General features: G+C 41.6%; 2 pseudogenes; both read left to right on the forward strand.

Annotated features, from left to right (window-relative positions):
* The first annotated feature begins 555 nt into the window (after window positions 1–555).
* LOC137099811 (NLR family CARD domain-containing protein 3-like) lies at window positions 556–13965 on the forward strand (annotated as a pseudogene).
* Window positions 13643–16188, forward strand: LOC137102185 (piggyBac transposable element-derived protein 4-like; annotated as a pseudogene).
* The last annotated feature ends 1558 nt before the right edge of the window (window positions 16189–17746 follow it).

The raw sequence follows: 17746 nt of genomic DNA on the forward strand, positions 1-17746 counted from the left end.
AGGCTATGTACCACAGGCCTATAAGGTAGCTGTTATTAAACCACTACTTAAAAAACCCTGTCTTGATCCTGGTGTTTTAGCCAGTTACAGACCAATATCTAATCTCCCTCTAGCTGCAAAACAATTATGTTCAATTCAATTCAATTCAACTTTATTTATATAGCGCCAATTCACAACAAAGTCATCTCAGGGCACTTTACAGAATAAAGTCAAGATTATAAAGATATATAAAGAGAACCCAACAATTCCCCCTGGAGCAAGCCATAGGCAACAGTGGAGAGGAAAAACTCCCTTTAACGGAAGAAACCTCCAGCAGAACCAGGCTCAGGGTGGACGGCCATCTGCCTCGACCGGTTGGGGTGAGTGGAAAGGCGAGAGAGAAAAGAACAGAGCAACAAAAAGCAACAACAAAACATCGGGCAGATTGGTAGGACCAGTAGCTGCACGCTGGAAGACACACAGCTTCAAAGCCGGGGGACACCTGCAGAAAGGGACAGAGAGAGGGGGACAGAGGAAGACAAAGACAACTACGGGAGAGAGCACACAGAGTTAATGACATACAGTGGTGAGAATTGCGGGGTGAGAGGAGAGGAGAGATGGTCAAGAGGAGGAAAGGAGCTCAGTGCATTGGGGGGTGGGTCCCCCAGCAGTCTAAGCCTATGGCAGCATAACTATAACTAACTATATGCTTTATTAAAGAGGAAGGTTTTAAGCTTAGACTTAAAAGTAGAGAGGGTGTCTGCTTCCCGAATCTGAACTGGGAGCTGGTTCCACAAGAGAGGAGCTTGATAGCTAAAGGCTCTACCTCCCATTCTACTTTTGGAAATTCTGGGAACCACAAGTAGGCCTGCATTCTGAGAGCGAAGTGGTCTACTGGGATGATATGGTGCTATGAGGTCTTCTATATATGATGGAGCCTGACCATTCAGAGCTTTATATGTAAGAAGCAGGGTTTTAAATTCTATTCTAAATTTAATAGGAAGCCAATGGAGAGAAGCTAGTGAAGGTGAAATATGATCTCTCTTGCTAGTTCCAGTCAGCACTCTTGCTGCAGCATTTTGGATTAATTGCAGGCTCTTTAGGGAGTTACTGGGGCATCCTGAAAGTAGGGAATTACAGTAGTCCAACCTAGAAGTAACAAATGCATGGACCAGTTTTTCGGCATCACTTTGAGACAGTATGCTCCTAATTTTGGCAATGTTCCGTAGGTGGAAGAAGGCTGTTCTAGAGATTTGTTTTATATGTGACTTAAAGGACAGATCCTGATCAAAAATAACTCCAAGGTTCCTTGCAGTAGTACTGGAGGCCAGACTTATGCCATCTAGAGTAACAATATGGTTGGACATCATATCTCTGATATTTTTGGGCCCAAATACTATGACTTCAGTTTTGTCTGAGTTTAAAAGTAAAAAATTGTGGGACATCCAGGCCTTGATGTCTTGTAGGCTTGAAGCTTTATTAACTGATTATTTTCATCTGGTTCCATAGATAAATATAGCTGGGTATCATCAGCATAACAGTGGAAATTTATGGAGTGTTTTCTAATAATGTTGCCTAAAGGAGACATATATAAAGTAAAAAGTATTGGTCCTAACACAGAGCCTTGTGGAACTCCATAGCTAACCTTTGTGTGCATGGAGGATTCATCATTAACATGAACAAATTGAAATCTATCAGACAGATAGATGTGACCACATGTACAGGAATAATTTGTATGAAGACTTTCAGTCAGGATTTAGAGTTCATCATAGTACAGAAACAGCACTGGTAAAAGTCACCAACCATCTTCTCATGGCCTCAGATAATGGACTAGTCTCTATACTTATTCTGTTAGATCTTAGTGCTGCATTCGATACAACTGATCATAGAGACTTTTGGAGACTCTGATGTGAAAGCACGTATTGTTCTCACGCTTTTCAAAAAGCAGTGGGTGCTGCTGTAGACCCCTCCCACATTCCAAAGCCCAGGCCCAGTCCTAGTGCAGCCCCTCAAAGCTGCAGTAGGAAAACCTTTACAAGTTTGTTTGGGTTGAAATAAACTATCTGAATAAATGTTACAGAACATGAGAAGCTCTCTGCCATTTTCTTTTTGTAAGAGCAGCTCTCAGGGGAAAAAAGCCAAAAGTGTCTTGAATATATAATTTAGCCCTTTAGTTTTTGTCTAGTCCAGATTCTGATTGCTCCTTTTTGGTTAGTTATTTCCTTCTCTAGATCGTTTTGAACATCCACTTTGGTTTAGTATATTTTCTCCAACATTTCCCATCTATGTATTTATGTATGTGTCCTGTTTCCCTGACTTCCCAGCACAGTTCAATTTAGTTATCTTCCCTCTGTTCTGATTTACAGTTTTGGTTTAGTCTGTTGCTTTTTCTGTGTGTGGTTTCCTGTCGTCCTTGTGGAGCGATTTTCACTTGTTTTCACCACCTTAGTCCCTACAATAAAACCCCTTAACATTAAAACCTCCTCTTGCCGTCTCCTTACTTGGGTCCTAATACTCAACTCATGACAACTTGTCCAGATGAGTGATATATTCCATCCAGATTTTTGGCTGCAATGACGTAATGAGGTCAGACCTGCCTTGTTACTGCCCCCAAACCAGGTTGCAATGCTGTTTTGAGCCACCAGGTATAGCAGTGTGAGGACGCTGCAGAGTGTGTGATGATCTGAACTTTCTGTCCATCAAAAACCCTTTGTTTTTCTGTCATTGATCTGCATTGTGAACATAATTCCAGGTCCAGGTCTGTGGTCTGTTTGTCCACTGGCTGCACACAGCAGCAGAGTCTTGCTGTTAACTGTGTCTGTGATTTAGTATAACTGCTGCTGTGCAGCTGAACCTTCATTAACCACAATATCATCAGACAATACAATCACACACATGTCTAGATTTCCAACTTTTGGTAGATTTGCACACACTGAAACAACTAGTGCACAGAACCTGTTGTATATCAAGCAAATTAAACATTTACCATCACAGTAACTTTAAAACCAGTTATGAACCAAGAACACATCTTCTTTGATGGTGTTTGTGGAGCACAGCAGTGTGTCAGTTCCAGTCCTGATGGTTGGTGCCCAGACAGGAGCCTCTATTGGTCTTTTCCTCCCCACCTCACTACCAATAGAATTTCCTGCCAAAAACAGCTATGAGCCCACAGCTAAACTGTCTGAGCCACCTCCATTTCAGAGATTGAGCAGGAAATGGTCAATGTATCACAGACAGCAGCTGAGGGAAATCCACTTGCTGTGTGAGTACAACTATCAAATCCAGGAGGAAAAAGACATTTGAGAAGGAGAAAAGGCCGTTTGAGTGTGATAATATGATAAAGGTACATGCAACTCTTCTATTTGTGCTCACACGCTTCACATTTTCAAAGTTGGAAATATGGGCTTGTGAAAAGCTAAAAGCTGCTGGTTTTTATCTTTCACATTGGGTTTTAGTGCCTCTAGTTTTGCTGCTAGTGCTTTGGTTTGAGCTTGTTGTGTTTCTTCCATAAAAGCTCTGAATGAAATGAGCAGATCAGAAAATCAGTCTTTTGGTGCCGTCTCTCCTTCCTGTCTCTGTTAATTGCCACTGTTTGACTGAGGGTTGGATTTAGTTCATGTTCACAGTGAATTGTGCAGGAGAAGAGAGGTGAAACATATCACTGGGGTTTTCAGCAAATGTCCTTGTTACTGTAAATGTAGAAAAAGCTCTTAACTGTGGAAAAGTCATCATTTCATTTTTGTCTATGTCATCAGTGTTCGTTATGAACATGCTAATCCAAAATCTGTTTTTGGCCTTTTTCCTACATATCCTATAACTAACAGAGCAAGTACTTTGTACTTTCTGTCTGAGACAGAGACATGATCAGCAATGAATCACAGCAGAGAAAGGACAGAGGCTGATTTCTATGTTCTTTAAAGTTCAAGTTTGATTCATTCAGGTAACAATTAAATCCATGGAGATGTTATACTTTGAATCGGCACCAAGGTGGGGTGGGATTCACACCCACGGCCTTCTGCATCCCAACCCAATTAAATGGCCCCCGTTTAATTAAGTCAAGTGTCAGCAACATACAAAAAAACATCAACTACAAATTAGATGCTAACTGTGGTTTTATGTAACTACCCTGAGAAGAGAGTATTTCAAACCCAGGTTCCTTCTGGGTACATGTCAAAGTGTCTGAAGACACTGAATCCCCAAGTTGTCCTTGATGTGTGCTCCTTACTTATTTTTATTGGGGTCTACTGTGCTCTGCCAATGAACAGCGTCTGCTGGTCCCATCACTACACAAAAGATCCCAAGCAGTCGCTTTGGATAAAAGCATCTAACAAATTGTAGTTGTAGGACGACTTCAATTTTTAACCTGCTCTCTATGACTTTAAATGGTAAATGTTCTGCACTTATAAAGCACTTTTCTAACTATTAGTGCTCAAAGCACTTTACACTTCTTCTTATTCACTCATTCATACTTAGAATCACACTGATGGGGGAGCTGCTATGCAGCTGTCAAACACTCACCGGGAGCAACTAAGTTGGGGTTCAGTGTTTTGCTCAAGGACACAAATGACATCATCCAGATTATTATTAGGAGTTCGGATGATGTCATCTGGATGAACTCTGGAGAAGCAGGTTAACCATGATTACAAATTCCATAATTTGACGAACAAGATGACACAATCTGCTCCTCCAAGTGATGTCATCTAGAGGCGTTTTTCAGGTAGAAGTCGAGAAAAATTGTGATATAGGGAAATCAGTGGAAGCTTAATGGCCTTTATGTGCATATACTACACAAACTAGAACCTAAAGAAGCCAGAAGCCAAATCAGTGAAGTCGTCCTTTAAAGTTTCTATTTTCTCCCCAGAGTTGAGCAGCAGAGCTCAGAGGTTCACAGTGATCAGTTTGCCCAGCAGCATCAACCAGACCTGGACTCCATATTTATGGTCTGTACATGTCCAATCACACTTTGACTATGAACTACATAAAACCCAGACTGAATGTTCAACAACCATTCAGGTCCTAACAGAGTCCATGCTGCTGTGTTCAGACCAGCAGGTCTTCAGACTGACAGATGAATCACATGTTGTCTTCTACCAGTTTCAATGAAATGTTCACTTCTCATTCTGTTCCAGCTGCTGGAGGACAACATTGTCACTTTTGTGAAGAACCAGCTGAAGGAGATCCAGAGGGTCCTGAGACCAGATTACCCAGAATGGCCAGAGAGTCAGAGGGAGGATGAGGAGGATGAAGAGCAGAGGAGGAGCAGCAGAGAGTCATTTGTGAAGATCACAGTGAACTTCCTGAGGAGAATGAAGCAGGAGGAGCTGGCTGACTGTCTGCAGAGCAGTAAGAGGATTTGAACAGATTTAACATGATGGAAAGGGGAAATGGAAACAGCAGGAGAGAGGTTTCCATTTCCAAACTCTGCTGTAAATATGCTGCACACATCTGTATCAGATCAGAGGCTGTTTGTCCTCCATTGATGATAAAACTGATGGAGGAAGAAAAACTCTACAGACACTTAAATGTTTAGATTCTCTGATTTTCTGAAGGATCCACTCACTGATTTCATTTCTTCTTTGTTCATTCAGGATTTCATGCTCCTTTGTGTCGACGTAAACTCAAGTCTGACCTGAAGAAGAAGTTCCAGTGTGTGTTTGAGGGGATCACAAAAGCAGGAAACCCAACCCTTCTGAATCAGATCTACACAGAGCTCTACATCACAGAGGGAGGGACTGGAGAGGTCAATGATGAACATGAGGTCAGACAGATTGAAACAGCATCCAGGAAACCAGACAGACCAGAAACAACCATCAGACAAGAAGACATCTTTAAAGCCTCACCTGGAAGAGATGAAACAATCACAAGAGTGATGACAAAGGGAGTGGCTGGCATTGGGAAAACAGTCTTAACACAGAAGTTCACTCTGGACTGGGCTGAAGACAAAGCCAACCAGGACATACAGTTCACATTTCCACTGACTTTCAGAGAGCTGAATGTGCTGAAAGAGAAAAAGTTCAGCTTGGTGGAACTTGTTCATCTCTTCTTTCCTGAAACCAAAGAAGCAGGAATCAGCAGGTTTGAAGAGTTCCAGGTTGTGTTCATCTTTGATGGTCTGGATGAGTGTCGACTTCCTCTGGACTTCCACAACAATGAGATCCTGACTGATGTTACAGAGTCCACCTCAGTGGATGTGCTGCTGACAAACCTCATCAGGGGGAACCTGCTTCCCTCTGCTCGCCTCTGGATAACCACACGACCTGCAGCAGCCAATCAGATCCCTCCTGAGTGTGTTGACATGGTGACAGAGGTCAGAGGGTTCACTGACCCACAGAAGGAGGAGTACTTCAGGAAGAGATTCAGAGATGAGGAGCAGGCCAGCAGAATCATCTCCCACATCAAGACATCACGAAGCCTCCACATCATGTGCCACATCCCAGTCTTCTGCTGGATCACTGTTACAGTTCTGGAGGATGTGTTGAGAACCAGAGAGGGAGGAGAGCTGCCCAAGACCCTGACGGAGATGTACATCCACTTCCTGGTGGTTCAGTCCAAACTGAAGACAATCAAGTATGATGGAGGAGCTGAGACAGGAAAGGAAACCTGATCTTCTATGAATCAGACCTGACAGAGTGTGGCATCGATATCAGAGCAGCCTCAGTGTACTCAGGAGTGTTCACACAGATCTTTAAATAGGAGAGAGGTCTGTACCAGGACAAGGTGTTCTGCTTCGTCCATCTGAGTGTTCAGGAGTTTCTGGCTGCTCTTCATGTCCATCTGACATTCATCAACTCTGGAGTCAATCTGCTGTCAGAATCAACATCCAAGTTATCTAAAATATTTAGAGACAAACCTAAACTAAAGCGTCTCTACCAGACTGCTGTGGACAAGGCCTTACAGAGTCCAAATGGACACCTGGACATGTTCCTCTGTTTCCTCCTTGGTCTTTCACTGCAGAACAATCAGACTTTCCTAAGAGGCCTGCTGACCCAGACAGGAAGTGGGTTACAGACCAATCAGGAAACAGTCCAGTACATCAAGGAGAAGATCAGTGAGAATCTGTCTGCAGAGAAAAGCATCAACCTGTTCCACTGTCTGAATGAACTGAATGATGGTTCTCTAGTGGAGGAGATCCAACAGTCCCTGAGATCAGGACGTCTCTCCACAGATAAACTGTCTCCTGCTCAGTGGTCAGCTCTGGTCTTCATCTTAGTATCATCAGAAAAAGATCTGGACGTGTTTGACCTGAAGAAATACTCTGCTTCAGAGGAGGCTCTTCTGAGGCTGCTGCCAGTGGTCAAAGCCTCCAACAAAGCTCTGTATGTGCACATAGACTATTTCAGATTAAGTGGATTGTTGTTGACATGACAGAAAACTGATGTTTGTAACTGGTTTCTTTGGTTTTACTGGATTATTTTTAGACTGAGTGGCTGTAACCTCTCAGAGAGAAGCTGTGAAGCTCTGTCCTCAGTTCTCAGCTCCCAGTCCTCTAGTCTGAGAGAACTGGACCTGAGTAACAATGACCTGCAGGATTCAGGAGTGAACCTGCTGTGTGATGGACTGAACCAACACCACAGACTGGAAACTCTGAGGTAAGATTAAAGCTACTTTTTTTAAAATGTATCCAATAAATTGTTTTAGTGTTTCTATATCTGAACTTTGTTTTAACTAACTAAAAATATAATTCAGACTAAGTGGCTGTAACCTCTCAGAGAGAAGCTGTGAAGCTCTGTCCTCAGTTCTCAGCTCCCAGTCCTCTAGTCTGAGAGAACTGGACCTGAGTAACAATGACCTGCAGGATTCAGGAGTGAAGCTGTTGTCTGCTGGATTGAAGCAACATCACTGCAGACTGGAAACTCTCAGGTCAGGATTCAGATTTTTGTAAACAGTCATTTGACAAGCTATCGTGATGAAGAGGTTTGCTGACTCAGCAGATTGTCAGCTGGGTAATGTTTTTGTTCTAACCACAGAAACTTGACGTGTTTATAAAGTAAAGTTGCTCAACTATATTCAGTTGGACTCCAACATGTTTGGTCTGAAGAGAATAATCCCCACAACCAATAAAATATCAATAATTGAAGTGGACACAGATGAACTAATGGAGAGCGTTTACTTCGGACTAACTACAAGGCTCCAATGTCATTGTATTATTGCCAGAAATGAAAGGAACAAATGATGGACATTAGTTACTATAACACACATGAGATTCTGCAGATCATAAGCAGGAAAATATGTTTTCACTTGTGTAGCAAACTCCTCTGACCTCTCCAGTATCCTTGCAAAGGCAAAGAGCAGGTCCACAACCTGACTTGGTTCCATGACCCACCTTAATTCTAGTTTCTACAGTTGGCTGTTTAGTTGGTAAAAAAGGTGGAGCATGAATTTGAATGATGACATTTTATAGCCTAGATTTGGTTTATGGTTATGTCTCCAGCAAATGAATAAAGTCTGTGTGTGTGTGTGTGTGTGTGTGTGTGTGTGTGTGTGTGTGTGTGTGTGTGTGTGTGTGTTTAGTCTGTCAGGTTGTCTGATCACAGAGGAAGGCTGTGCTTCTCTGGCCTCAGCTCTGAGCTCCAACCCCTCCCATCTGAGAGAGCTGGACCTGAGCTACAATCATCCAGGAGACTCAGGAGTGAAGCTGATGTCTGCTGGACTGGAGGATCCACACTGGAGACTGGACACTCTCAGGTATGGACAGATGGACAGACAACAGCAGCTCTCACACTGTTTCTCTGTGTCTCTGACTAACTGAGGAACTCTGGTTCATGTTTAATGGTGAAGATGAGTGAAGGTGGATGAAGCTGATTCTGACTTTGTCTCTTCCTCCAGGTTGGACCATGATGGACCACAGAGACTGAAACCTGGTCTGAGGAAGTGTGAGTGTGTTTTAAGTTTGATTCCTGAGAACTGAGAACAGCTGCACATGTTCCACTAGATTTGAAGCTTTCTTGACTGAAGAACAAAGATGAATTTCTGTTTTTTGTCAGTGTGGCTGGAAAGATGTTAGAATTCAATCAATCAATTTCAAATCCACAGACACAACAAAGTGAACACAGTGATCCAACAAAACTAAGAAATACATTTTATTAACAGTGGAGCCAACAGAAAGTGAACTTTGTTTCTTCTGGGTCTTTTGACTGTCACTGTCTTTATACAAGAGTTTTGTTACCTTCAGGTGCTGCTTGGTAACTAGTACTTCACAGGTTTGACCAATAGAAGTTGTGTTCAAGGACCCCTCACTTTCTTCTCAGTGTGTTTAAGAAATCAGAGCTAAGGTGGCTTGTAGCAGAGTATGTGGTGGAGAGTATGTGGACAGAATCCTCATTAGCCACATTCAGACTAAGTTGATTCAGTCAAAGACTGAAGAGGTGAGTTTTTGGTTGCAGTTCATTTGGTCTATAAAGGAAGGAGGTTTAACTTCAGGCTCTGTGAGGAGGACACATGAATGTTTGGGTCGTCTGTGTGAGAGCACTGGCGCTGACCTGTCATGAAGAGCATTATAAATATGTGATGTGTAGGTGATATATCAGTGTTTTACTAATTGAGGTTTTGTACTTTGACTGAATCTTAGAGCCGATGTTTTGTGAAAGTAACACAAAAGTAACTTCAAAGTAATGATATTGTCTTAGGAGGTAATATTGTAAGTTAATGAACAGTTGGAACTAACGTGTAATATGACTTTTGAGCAGTAAGTGTCTGTGACTCAGTGCTTATTGTTGCCCTGGAACAGTACAAGAATACAGGTGAGCCCTCAAATGAAAGTGGTCTATTCAAAAGTGCCTAAAGTTCATCAGAACAGGTTTGTGTTTAGGCTGAGGTGAAGGAATTCATCCAGCTATTCACTACCTTCATCCCAATGTTTCCCCTGCTGCCTCTTCACCAGCACCTGCATAGGCCTGAAGCTACAGATAGTAATGGAGCCAGTGGTTAACGGGAGCTTCCTCCTTATAGTAACAGTTGTTGTGGTTGCTGGAAATGATTGAAGTTGGAAATACACCTTTACTGCTTAGGACACATTCATTTAGGACACATACATTTACATTTAGTCATTCAGACGCTTTTATCCAAAGTGACTTACAAGTGAGGTACAAGTCAGCAAAAATCAGAAGAAGTGTTTATGTTTAATGAGAGCACAAAGAACTTTTTCATAACAAGTAGATTTAAGTGCATAGGAAGATGCGGAAAAGTTCTGTTTTTAGCAGTTTTTTGAATATTGGGAGTGAGTTTTCTAAACGTGCAGAGTTTGGAAGCTCGTTCCACCATCGTGGGATCACTGAGCTGAAGAGTTTTGCTTGGTGTCTTCTGTGGGAAACCAGACGTCGTTCACTGGCAGAGCACAGTGGACGGGAGGGATTGTAGACCTGAATGAGGGAGTTGAGGTAAACAGGAGCTGTAGGCAAGAGACAGAGCTTTGAACCTGATGCAGCTACAGGAAGCCAGTGTAGAGATCTGAAGAGGGTCTAGATTAAAGCGACTGGAGCCTTCATGTAGTGAACCTGGCTTAGTCACACACAATCTATTTGTTTGACATCAAGAAGGATTGATTCTCTACATATGTGATTCATTTTGAAAAACCAATGAACCTAACATGCATGTGTTTGACTGTGGGAGGAAACTGGAGGAAACCCACACAAGCAGGGGAGAACATGCAGACTCCACACTGAAAGGCTGCAGCTGGCAGGGGGTTTGAACCGGGAACCTTCTAGCTACAGTGGTAACCACTCGTCCACCGTGCTGCACCACCTTAATTAAACAATGCATAAATTGCTTGAAGAAGTTTTGTATTTCAAATTCTAATGTGCAGCAATTTCTTCAAAGCTCAGAGATTCTCTTTATTTTAGATCCAAATGGGATTTTTTCAATTCAACTAGCCTCCACTTTACTGCAGGACAGACATTCTTGGCTTATGTCCATGTGTCAATGGCTGCTGATACCCGCTGTCAGGGTGACAATGTACTTCCTGCTTTTGGACTTTTATTTTGTGGCCCCTTCTCCTTACTTCCTGTCCCTGGTTCTTTTTGCCCAGCTTTACCCTCGTTGTCCCTCATTGTTTGTACCCGTTCACTCCTCTATTTAAGTTCAGTCTTCCCTTCACTCCCCTGATCCTTGTCGTTGTTAATGTCGTCATTGCCATTATTATTACCGTCACCAACCCCACAGTAGACTCTGGATCCTAGGTAAAATCTGAATGTGTGTTTCATGTCATGTCATTTGTGGTCTGAGGTTTGGTGATATTCCAGTTTGCAGTTTTGTTTATCCGTGTCCTGTTAGTTTAGTTAATCTGTTTGTTAATTTCCTTAGACTTCCCCGTGTGTTTACCTGTGTAGCGACTTATGTTTGCTTGTGCCTTATTTATCTGGTTTACCTCTGTCAGTTTTCCTTAGTCCCCCTCTGTGTATTACCTATTACTTGTCAGTTCATGTTTGTCCACTAATGGAGCAGGTGTCTTACAGTTAGTCCTAAGACTGATGGCTTGGTCCTTCCCAGTTTGCTTAGAAATGACTACTGCTGTCATGGAAACGGGAAAGCTGATTTCCAAATCGGGGTCTGGGATTAGGGAAACCTGGTTTCCCAGGTAGATTTCTGTTAGTAAAGGCAGATTTGGCTGCAGAACATGTAACACAGTGTCTCATAACCACCACAGATTAGTTTTATTCAGACAGTGAAAGAGAGGGGGCAGGGCTGTCAGAGAGAGGAGGGGGAGTGCAGCTGCTACCAGCTTATTGATACTGGAGAACATGAACACTCACTGGCCACTTTATTAGGTACCTGTACAAGCCAACACGGCAGCTCGGCCACAAATTCAAAACATATATACAACATATACCAGTGTGTGGATATTGAAACTTTTCCAAATATTCAGTATAGACATGTATTGATAAATCAATACTATTGACAACACTAATACGGACACCAGGAAAAAGTTTGCAACAGCTTTAAAACACATGAAGCTTCACTAAACACCAGGAGGAGAAAAATAGACTTCAAGTGGAAAAAAACACAGGTGTTCCAGAGTTGACTTGTGTCTAATGTGTGTATGATGTGGATTTCATTGATCCATTTCATAAAATGCTCAAGTGGATTGTTGTTCTAACTGGATTGTTGAATTTCACTTGAAATGGAGTCAAACATTCTTCACAGTTGAAGATGAAATGGAAGTTGGAATGATTTACTTTCAGTCATTGTCAGTAAAGTTGCTGATAAATCAACAGATGATAAACTGCAGCTGTTTGTGTCTTGTTCTCTCCATCAGATGCCTGTGAACTGGAACTGGACCCAAACACAGTAAACAGAAAACTACAACTGTCTGACAACAACAGGAAGGTGACACATGTGGAGGAGGATCAGTCATATCCTGATCATCCAGACAGATTTGAGAACTGGTCTCAGCTGCTGTGTAGAAATATTGTGACTGGTCGCTGTTACTGGGAGGTCGAGTGGAGAGAAATAGTTTATATATCAGTGAGTTACAGAAGAATCAGAAGGAAAGGAGACAGTTATGACTGTGTGTTTGGAAGGAACGATCAGTCCTGGAGTCTGATCTGCTGTGATCGTGGTTTTTACTATATCATCCACAATAACAAACAAACATCCATCTCCTCGTCCTCTGTCTCTCACAGAGTAGCAGTGTATGTGGACTGTCCTGCTGGCTCTCTGTCCTTCTACAGTGTCTCCTCTGACAAACTGATCCACCTCCACACCTTCAACACCACATTCACTGAACCTCTGTATCCTGGGTTTGGGTTCTGGTTCTGGTCTGGTTCCTCGTTGTCTCTGTGCAGTGTGTAGGTGTGAGAGTGTCTCCTGTGGACAGAAACTCTGCTAACTGAAGATCAGCTGCTGAAATCAAAGTTCCCTCTGTTCACCATCACACACACTCTGCACCATTGATACTTGGACTTAAGAGAAACATTTGGATGGTTCTTTCATTACTGACAATCATTTAGGTTGGTGTCAGGTTTGTGTTGATGATGAAGAAAATGTGTTCACTCTTGCACCAAGTCATCCATCCTGTCCACCCTGAGTGTTTGTGTTTTCCTAATTAGAACTTCAGCACTAACAGCAAAGAAAGAGAAAAAGAATGGGCAGGATGCACAGACTGTGATCCTGCCTCCGGTAGAAGTAGGAGAATAATGACCACTCTGATGTGGACGCTCGACTTGTGTGTTTAGTGTGGAGCAGAGTTGTGTTGTTGCTCCTAACTCCATGAATATATGATGTGGGACATCACAGCCTTTGACCTGCTTCAAACAGGAAAGAAGCATTTGGTCAGAAAGATTGTACATATTTAGGCCATGTGGTATATTTTGTCATGTTAAATTCTGTCTACAATTCTTCCAAGATCTAGTAACACTTATCAAAAGAAGTGGGAAAACGTCTATTACATCTTGGTGACGAGGATGGGATGGACATTCTGCTGATCATTACCTGAGTCCAAACTGAAGGGTACTGCTGGCCCAGGAACAAACGGAGGCCTGGATCCCGCCTGATGTCAGGGACAGGTGGTGGACAGCAGATGCTCCATTCCAGCAATAAGGGAGAACAGCTTTAACCTTCATATTATGTTAATGGTCAATTTGACCCATTTCAGTTTTCTTGTTGACCAAAGTACTAGTTATCATTTCTTTTTCTTTATGAAGTTTGTGACTTTTCCTCATCTGGGGTCATGAACTGGTGTGTAAAATATGGACACTTTGATGTGTCCTGGAATGTCTGTGCAGACTTTGTACACAAAGATGATGTTGCGGGTCATTTTGACCCGGACACTTTAATGTGGGTAGGAAGCTGTTCAGATCCAAATTCAACATGTCTCTTTTATGAACTTTTGAGGTTTTGATTGCCTAATTATTTATTTTTTGATTGCCTCATTCAGACCCAAAGAAAAAAAAAATCTTTCGAGATTGTCTCTGGAGACATTTTACATGATATCTCGTGTGATCCGATTTTGACAACTGCGACACCAGAGCTGGTCGACGTGAAAGAGACAAACTAGCTGCAATCAGAGATGTATTGGATAAATGGGTCCAAATTCTACCCTTGTTGTACAAGCATGGCCCCCATGTTACTCTAGATGAGCGCCTTGTTCCATTCAGGGGTCTCTGTCCCTTGCGACAGTATATGCCCAGCAAGCCGTCCAAGTACGGCATCAAAATATTGGCAGCCTGTGATGCAAAATCTAGCTATGCATGGAATATGCAAGTGTACACTGGAAACTACCTGGAGGAGCATCTGAGAAAAATCGGGATACGTGTGGTGATGGAGATGAGTGAAGGGCTGCTAGGTCATAACATCACTTGTGACAACTTCTTTACATTCTACCGCCTTGGAGATGAACTTCAGAAGAAAAAGCTGACTATGTTGGGAATAAGCAGAAGAAATAAGCCAAAATTTCCCAGTGAAATTCTGAAGAGGCAGGGAAGATCTCTGCATTCCTCAATATTTGTTTTCACTGAGAAAGCAACAATTGGTTCATACTGCCCAAAGAGAAACAAGAATGTTCTTGTCATGAGCACAATGCACACAGATGCATCTCTGAGCACAAGAGAAGACAAGAAGCTACAAATGATCCTGGACTCCAACTCCACCAAAGGAGGAGCTGACAATCTAGTCACAGCGACATACAGCTGCCAGCGTAAAACAGCTCGTTGACCCTTGGTGATTTTCCATAACATTGTGGATGCGTCTGCTTACAATGCCTATGTCCTGTGGACTAAAATCAACCAGCAATGGAATGCTGGCAAATTGTATCGACACCGGCTTTTCCTGGAAGAACTGGGCAAAAGCCTTGTCACTCCCAAAATCCAGAGGCGAGCCAGGCCAGCTCGGTCCCTAGCAGCTGCAGCTGTCATTGAAAAGGTCAAGTTTGTGCCATCCAACCAATCTGCAATGGATCCAATGGATACAGGCGTAAAGAAATGGAATAGATACCAGAACTGTCCCTCCCAAAAGGACAGTAAAACAAGCACCTTTTGTGTGAAATGCAAGAATTACATCTGCAGAAAGCACAGTTACATTATGTCCATCATTTGGACAACATTGAAAATCTCAGAAAATGGGGCAAGTTAAAAAGAAAAAGTTTTTCCTTCTTCACAAACACAACTAAATAGTTCTTAGAATTAGTTCTGGAGTTTCAAATTGTATTGTATGTCTGTTTTTTAAATGTTAATCTAATGGAACATAAAGTTGCTGTTTTTAACCAGTTTTTTGACAGTTCTGAGTGGATTTAGACAGTGCAGGTCATTTTGACCCGCAACATAATCAATGTGATTTTTTCAACATACAAGGGTTAAGAAGCATTTCTTTTTAGTAATAGATCACAGAGGTTGCGTAAAGCTTGTGTGATAGCAACTGTAATATTCTTGTAAAGCCTGTGTGGTAGTGAACAATTATCTGTGTAATTCTATGTGTTCTGTCAGAAAAAGGAAAACAAGGCAAAAAGGTGAAATAAGGGAAAATAGATACATTTAAATATAGAAATACATAGATAAGTCATCTTCTGCATATGAAAGTATAATGTCTGGTTTTGGTTCCATTTGAATAAAATGGGTGTATGACTGACTCAATACAGACGAAAACATCAATAACCAGATATAAAATGACTCCTTTAGTGTCTAGTGTGCATAACACACTGTGCATACTACTGTATAGGGTAGTTGGTCAGAACGAATGTGACATACAAACTACCTGGCTGAAGGGATTCATCTGAAGTTAGTGTATGTGTGATAAGATCCAACCATACGATGAGATGGGAAGATCAGTATGAGAGAGTAAATTGTGTGTGATTGATAAGCCCATAGAAAGTTGAAGCACAAACCACAGTGAGTCTAGAAAACATGGGGAACAAAACAGGGACATTAGAAAAATGATCTGATCCTCTTACAGGCCCTGCTGAAATAATGGCAGATAAATGGGGAGAAAGTGTGATTAAGGATAATAATAATAATAATAATAATAATTCATTTTATTTATAAAGCACTCTCAAACTGCTATACAAGCAGATTAAAACCAAGAATAAAAGGTAGGATGAGAACCTCCCTGAATAAAACATCATAAACATGTAAAACATAGAAACTTATAAAACATAAAATAACACAGCATAATAAAGAAAAAGTAATGATCACTTTGCTTCGGATGTGAGCAGTGCCCAACAAAAACTCTAGCATCAACCCTATCTTACCTCAGCAAACCAAACAAATACAAAAATAAATGACAGCATGTATAACCTGAAACAGGAGAATAAAATTAGTAAAACCAAACTCACCTGGTGATCAATATGTACAGAGAGTTATATATATACTTACTGTGAAACTGGAAACTGTGGCTGTTACTCACCATAAAGTAAAGTAGATGAGGAGGACGAGGAGGAGGACAATGAAGGTGACACCTACTCCAACCACCAAAATTGGTCCTTTTTAAAGTTGCAGCAAGACAAGTGAGAGTTAAGAATTAGTGACACTGGGGATGTTAAAATGCAAGAGAGAACAGTAGAGATACTGCAGTCTGAACAAATAACACATCATTTACAGATGAGCTTCCAACAACATCCAACAGCAGTATTAGAATTATTAGTTAGTTATTAGTTTTTAATACAACAAAGTACTATTACCTCTACTTTACTATGGTATTACACCAATCAGCCATAACATTATGACCACCTGTGCAATTGAATGTAACCCAGTACAGCAGCTCTGCCATACAAGGTTATCATTTGTCAGTTTGCAGGTTTTCACTGTCAGAAAGGTGATAATTCTACTGTGTGTTTATTATTGAGGTCAAAGTCGTACTGGAGTGCTGTATACGAAGAGGAGGTTCAGAGAGGGGACAGGACCACTCTGCCATGTCCCAGTGATGGGAGATCACATTGTCCAACATGGCACATCAGGTCTCTGTCCACTGTGGACAAGACGTTCACTATAACAAACGTGCAGCTCGGTGACTCTGGACTTTACCTCTGCGATGGAAAACCTGCCTCTTATCTGCATGTGTTCAGAGACTAGAAGGTCTGTGGTAGGTGAGACAAACTGAAACTACACAAAGAGACAGAAAGAAAATAAACACATTCCTTGTTTATTGATGGTGATTGTGCTTGTTGTTTCTCATGCAGCTTCTTTATCAGCTTCACCATCATCAGCATCTGGAGAACGAGAGGATGAGTTTATGCAAATATTTTACGCTGTAACTGTCATTACATGTTACTTTATGTTATTTTTCTATTTAATATGTAACAGCAAGTCCTGCATTCGGGAAAGAAAAATGCTCATTTGGTTCCTTCTGAGTAATAAAATGTTTCTTCATTAAAATAATTTCTGGGTAAAAACCTCAAAAACATGTTGTCATCTGCTCCCTGGCTGATACCTTTTGCACTCCAATAATTCTGACGTATCACATGGTCTAATTCAAAATGGTTGAAGCCCAGTAGCCCCCAGCTGGTTGTGTAAAGGAAAAGCATATTGCTATTTTTATGGTGAGATTTTCTTTCATGTATTTTCTTATATTTCAAAATGAGCACTTACTCTGTAAAAGCAACTTTGAGACAAGAATTACTTCCTTTTTTGCATTTTACTTAAAAAATGTGCAGAAAATCACATTTGAAACAGCAGCTACAAAGGGGAATTTAGTGGTAAATCCCTAAATGTTCTTGGAGCAAAATGCGTTGTGCTAGATGGATAAAAGGAAGCAGAGTACTGAAGATGTGCTGCACTTCAAAACTAAAGAAAAGGAGTTTGAAAAAATAAACACATGAAGATGGAGAAAAGTTCTTGTTTTTCCC

The sequence above is a fragment of the Channa argus genome, chromosome 1 (assembly GCF_033026475.1).
Source record: "Channa argus isolate prfri chromosome 1, Channa argus male v1.0, whole genome shotgun sequence".
Lineage (NCBI taxonomy): Eukaryota > Metazoa > Chordata > Actinopteri > Anabantiformes > Channidae > Channa > Channa argus.